Raw genomic sequence first — 6,598 nt, 5'->3', positions numbered from 1 at the left:
TTCTGTGGCCGATTCTTCTGGAAGCATCCTGTAAAGTCGCTCACTCCGACTCTAGTCTTTTTAGTTTTAAAGCGATCAAGTCATGATTGTGGCCTTCTAGTATTCTGTCGATACATGACATCATCAACCCGTTGTTACCGCTCACATCCATCCTGTCCGGATCCAACCGTACACCTGAAGCTTCTTACCTCATCCACAGCTAATTCCATCGGGGGCGTGTTGAGTGCAAAAAAAAAAAAAAAAAAAAATAAAAGAAGTCTTTTTTTAATCTTCCATTTGGTGAGATGCATTGTAGCGATATGAATAAAGAAAAAGTTCACCTGGTGTGCTGAATAATGTGTAAATTGGTAATTACACAATCTGAATATTTGTATAAATGTTTGTATTTTTTCATAATGATTTTGGAAAGGAATGTGTTTATTTTTTTGACTTCTGTTCCAGATGTGTCTTCTGTTGGCCTGACATTGTGACTGGTCTGGTGGGATTCTTACCTCTGTATTGAGCCTCTTCTGTGATGAATTCTTTGTATGCAGTGTTTAGGAAATACTGTAGGGAACATGGGGAGGAGTTGATATTAGGAGCATTTGATCAATTTGTATTTATTTATTTTATCATTTTGTTAATAAATTGTGAAAAGCAGCGTGTCGATTTTGTAACTGTTTTAAATCTGACTAAAGTTCACCTGATAATCAGACGTAAAGGGATTCACCCTTACAAACAAGAAGTTTGTTCAAGTGTGCTATTAGTATTTTTACTATATTCATATACTTTCAGTTTACTTTTTATGTACTTATTAGAGATATACTTAACAAAATTATACTTAAAGGACCCATATTGTAAAAAGTAAGATTTTCATGTCTTTTATATTATAAAGCAGGTTTAAGTGCTTTATAAATACTGTGAAAGTATCAAAGCGCTCAATATACAGAGAAATACACACAGCCCGTATTCAGAAATTGTGCGTTTGAAACAAGCTGTTAGGATTTCTGTCCCATTTGTGATGTCACAAATATACAATATTTAGACCATTACACGGTTTAAAACCTAAACATTCTAAATGTGACCCAGTTTATTCCTGTTTGCAGTGTATGTTAATGACATCAGCTGACAGGAAGTAAACATGGACCCAAACTGTTGCCTAGCAACGCAATTCCGTTGAAATGCACTAAAACGGAGCATTTCAGACAGATGGTAAATACAGGTATATTCAAGCAGACAGAATGAGGAAAATAATTTTTTTTTTAACATTACAGCATGTAAACATGTTTTAGTAGAAACACAAAATACAAATATGAACCTGAAAATGAGCATGATATGGAACCTTTAAGTATACTTGGCTTATACTGACAAGTATACATAAAAGTCTAAGTGTGCTTGGCTTATACTGACAAATAAACAGAGAAGTGTGTGCTTGGCAAATACATAGACAAATTCAAGTATACTTGGCTTATACTGACAAGTATACATAAACGTCTAAGTGTGCTTAGCAAGTACACAGACAAATTCAAGTATACTTGGTTTATACTGACAAGTATACATAAAAGTCTAAGTTTACTTGGCAAGAATACAGAAAAATTCAAGTATACCTGGTTTATACTGAAAAGTTTACAGAAAAGTATATTTGGCTGAGTACCAGATTCGTTCGTGTTTAATTCTGATTTATGACTAAAACAACTTGACACACAGTGCTTCATGAGACACTTTAATTTTCCTGTTGAAGCTTTAATCTCATTTCTAATGATGAATTACAGTGAACAGATGATGTGAAATAAAATCTCTTTAACACTTTACATGAATAAACAAATCAATGTTTGAACCTGCTGTTCAAATACACAGAAACTTCACATTAAAGATATAATCAGTAATCAATAATGGTAAACCAAAGAGTAGCCCCTCCCACCACCATCATGTTACTAAATAAACCCATAATCCATGCAGCCAGGCACAAAGAAACAGGAACTCTGCTGACTGCAATGATGAAGAGTCCGTCTACGACTAACGGGTCCTGAGTTATGGAAGAGGCGGGGCTAAAGTTTAGGGGCGGAGCTATGAGTGTGTATTGGCATGTAAATGTCCTCAGACCTGGACCATAGACCCCGTTCAGACCTGGACCATATAGGCCCCGTTCAGACCTGGACCATAGATCCTGTTCAGACCTGGACCGTAGGCCCTGTTCAGACCTGGACCATAGGCCCTGTTCAGACCTGGACCTGGACCGTAGGCCCTGTTCAGACCTGGACCATAGGCCCCGTTCAGACCTGGACCATATAGGCCCTGTTCAGACCTGGACCATAGATCCTGTTCAGACCTGGACCGTAGGCCCTGTTCAGACCTGGACCATAGGCCCCGTTCAGACCTGGACCATATAGGCCCTGTTCAGACCTGGACCGTAGGCCCTGTTCAAACCTGGACCGTATGCCCCGTTCAGACCTGGACCATAGGCCCCGTTCAGACCTGGACCGTAGGCCCTGTTCTGACCTGGACCATAGAGGCCCCGTTCAGACCTGGACCATAGACCCTGTTCTAGACCTGGACCATAGACCCTGTTCAGACCTGGTTCCAAAGGCCCCGTTCAGACCTGGACCATAGAACCTGTTCAGACCTGGACCATAGACCCTGTTCAGACCTGGACCGTAGGCCCCGTTCAGACCTGGACCATAGGCCCCGTTCAGACCTGGACCATAGACCCTGTTCTAGACCTGGACCATAGACCCTGTTCAGACCTGGTTCCAAAGGCCCCGTTCAGACCTGGACCATAGAACCTGTTCAGACCTGGACCATAGACCCTGTTCAGACCTGGACCGTAGGCCCCGTTCAGACCTGGACCATAGACCCTGTTCAGACCTGGACCATAGAGGCCCCGTTCAGACCTGGACCGTAGGCCCTGTTCAGACCTGGTATTAACATGCGTCCTCAGTGATCACAAGTGGACAGCTCTAAGTACAGGTGTGAACGCACTAAAGACGCATTGAGATCAGATCCCTCAGACCACATTCAGAGGTGGTCTGGGTCTCATATGACCTCATTCTTTTAGCAGTGTGTAGTGAATGTGTTCTGGTCCACATTAAGGACCGTCTACTCTACTGACGTCCCGCTGGGATCCGCAGGTCTCTGAGTCCTCAGGTGAATAGACAGGAAGACGCCTGGCGTCATGGTAACGACCTCTGTGCTCTACTGTATCCTGTCAGTACAACTGTGTTTTATTAAAATATATCTTGTTTCTAGGCTACATATCTACAGACTATCAGACTACTATACACTGTAAAAAAACAAACAAAGTGTAAAATAACGGACATTTTCCGGCAGCAGGGGCGCCAGAAATGTCTGTTAAAAAACGGAAAAATACTGTCCGTTAATTAACATAAATAAACTGTAAAAAAATAAAACAGTAATTATCTTTATATAATTAGTCTTTATTACTGTAATATTATAAGAAATATTTTACTTTTAACATATATATTTATTGTTAGAATAGTCATACACCGTAAATCTAAGACCATTTACATATAAATCTCAAATGAAACATTTAATTTTACGTTGCAAAACCCCGAATTTACATTAACTCTCAGAAGTTTTGCAAAAAAAATCTGTATTTTTACAAGAAATATTTTTAGAATTCCATGAAATCATTTTCTTCTAACATAAATTAATTGTTAAAATAGAGTCATAAACATCTAAAAAACAGAATAATTATCTTTAAAAATGATCAAGAAAAGCTTGAATACAGATATTTACTATTGTGTTTACAAAAAATACTGTAAATCTAAGACCATTTACATATAAATCACAAATGAAGCATGTCATTTTTACATTTTTTTCTGTCATTTTGAAATACAGACAAAAAATGAGTGTGTTTACTACGTGAATATTTACATATAGAGCGGGGAACTGAGATCAGATCACAAGCTTCAATTATTTATCATCATCACCACCATCATCATCATCATCATTATCATCGTCATCATCATCATCATCATCATCATCATCATCATCATCATCATCATCATCTATTTCTGTTGTCCTACAGTCACAGAGACCTTCACTGGTAATACCTTCAGTTCATCCAGAGGGGCAATGAATGGAAACATCCTCTCATTGAAAGTGTGTGTGTAGGTGTGTATGTGTGTGTTAGTATCAGGATCAGAGAACGACAGCTTTCCTTCGTTCAAGTCCAGATTCACTCTGATCCTCTGGAGCTTCTTCTGGACTACGAGATCAGTGGATGGACCTGATGGGGAGAATGCTTTGTATTCACCATCATCGAACCCTATTGTCCATAATCCAGACTCTATGACTCCCTTCCTCTGGACAGACTCTGCTAACACACCCACTGACCAGCATGTACTGTCTCCAACCTGGACGTCCCAGCTTTGAATCCCTGAGTTAAAGCCCTCAGAGCCCAGGACAGAGTAGTAATCATCAAACCTCTCTGGATTATCAGGAAGCTGCTGTCTCTCTCCTTGTCTCACACTGGTCAGATGTTCAGACAGGATCAGTTCTGGATGAGCAGTGTTTGGGTCCAGAATCACAGGAGTGTAGGAGACCATGTCCTTCATCTTGTTCCAGATGTTGAAGGTCAGGTTGCCCAGGTGTTTGGCCTGGTCTATCAGAGCTCCTGAGAGCAGCTGTGGATCCTCCAGCAGGGGGCGCTGCTGGACTCTTTCCACTGCAGCCTTGTAGTTGAGCAGGAATGAGACGTCTTCAGCTCTCACCTCGTCCTCTGTGGCTCTGACTGTGTCTGAAAGAGCTGCTATCTCTCTGCTCACAGCCTCCATCTTCTCCTTCATCATCTGACTCTTCTGCTCCTCTTCCTCCCTCAGTGCAGCCATCCTGGCCTCCTCTTCCTCTTCTAGAAACTGGTGAAGCTTCTTAAACTGCTCCTTAATCTGCCTCTCTGTGTGTCGGGCCTGGACCTTCATGTGTTCTGCTGTTTGATCAAACTTCACTTTAACTTCTTCAAAAACCTTTAACTTCTTCTTTAAGGGCTTCAGATTTTCCTGAAGTTCCTTCTTGTGTTGTCGTGCAGCTTCATCGATGGGTCTCTGATCTCTCTCCTGTAAGAAACTCTCACACACGTTCTTTAAATCCAAGTTAGGAGGTAGGAATTCCTTTGAATGTCTTCTCTTACAAAGTGGACACTCTTGGAAGTGTTTCCCTGTCCACCAGCTCTGCAGACAGACTTTACAGAAGCTGTGGCTACATGACAGGATGACAGGATCTTTAAAGATGTCGTGGCAGACAGAACAGCAGAGATCGTCCTCTAATCTGGAAGCCATTTAGTCTCTGAGTGAAGCTGAAAACACAGCAGGCAGACGGCTCAGCCACTTCCTGTTCCCTGAAAGTTACTTTCACTTTGAGACTTTGTTCTAGTAAATCTCTGGTTCAGTTTGTGGATTCAGCAGCTGGTTGAAGTGGTAGTATTCCAGTATTCCCAGTATTCCCAGTATTCCTAGTATTCCCAGTATTCCCTCCTGTAGATGTCCTCTCTCAGTGGAAGTGGTGGTTTTGGTCTGAAGGTGAATCTTATCGTCCGTCTCTCAGTGTGTGTGTGTGTGTGTGTCGTCCGAGTGAGGCAGAATAACATCCTGTTTCCTGGTTTGTCCAGAGGATATTAAATGAAGGCTGATACGCTGTCTTTGACCTCGTGGAGTTCTGACTCATGTTCAGTGTGACTGGAGCTGTGATGTTGGAGGGTTACAGCAGAGGGTACTAGAAATAAAGGGATGGTTCCCACTCAGGTGCTCTTTGGGTGGACTCGGACTGACTGACCTTTTTGGGTATGATTTCTATTTAAATTTCATTTTTCAACATGCTTTTGTATTAACCCTCTGATACCCGACCAACTTTACTGTTTTTCAGTTTTAAAACTAGAGTGAAGATACTGGTATCTAGAAAACCTAAAGAATCCATTGGTACCAACCATGTCATACTAGCTTGTCAGGAAGGAGGCTAAATAACGTTCCAAACTTACGCCATCCATCCTCTGAATGCTCTAGGTCTCTAGTTTGTGGCTGTAAAGTTTCATGAGGCTGTGATTATCCTAGAGGTCACCACAGGTCATTTTATACACTGAGGTCACGTTTCAAAAACTGGTCTCACTACAATGAAATGTCTACTATGGGGACTAACATCATCACACATGAATACAGCTGGGCTCATTGGATCCACAAGAGTCTCAGCTTTACAGTGATACCCAATGTATGTAATTCAAGACTGTTTATGGACCCCAGTATGCAGAAATATTTAGATACACTATTTTAGAAAAGGAGAGAACAACACATTTATACTGCATTCAAAAACCTGCATGTGATTATCATAAAGTGGGCATGTCTGTAAAGGGGAGACTCGTGGGTACCCATAGAACCCATTTTCATTTACATATCTGGAGGTCAGAGGTCAAGGGACCCCTTTGAAAATGGCCATGCCAGTTTGGAGCGTTATTTAACCTCCTTCTCTACAAGCTAGTATGACACGGTTGGTACCAATGGATTCTTTAGGTTTTCTAGTTTCAGATGATACCAGTATCTAAGTTTTCGCTTTGGCTCAATTCTCATATGAGAATTATTTTTTTCAAGACAATGAGCTCAAATCTCTGAAC

The sequence above is a fragment of the Sebastes fasciatus genome, chromosome 4 (genome assembly GCF_043250625.1).
Source record: "Sebastes fasciatus isolate fSebFas1 chromosome 4, fSebFas1.pri, whole genome shotgun sequence".
In the NCBI taxonomy this organism is placed as follows: Eukaryota; Metazoa; Chordata; class Actinopteri; order Perciformes; family Sebastidae; genus Sebastes; species Sebastes fasciatus.
This window is presented reverse-complemented; position numbering follows the sequence as displayed.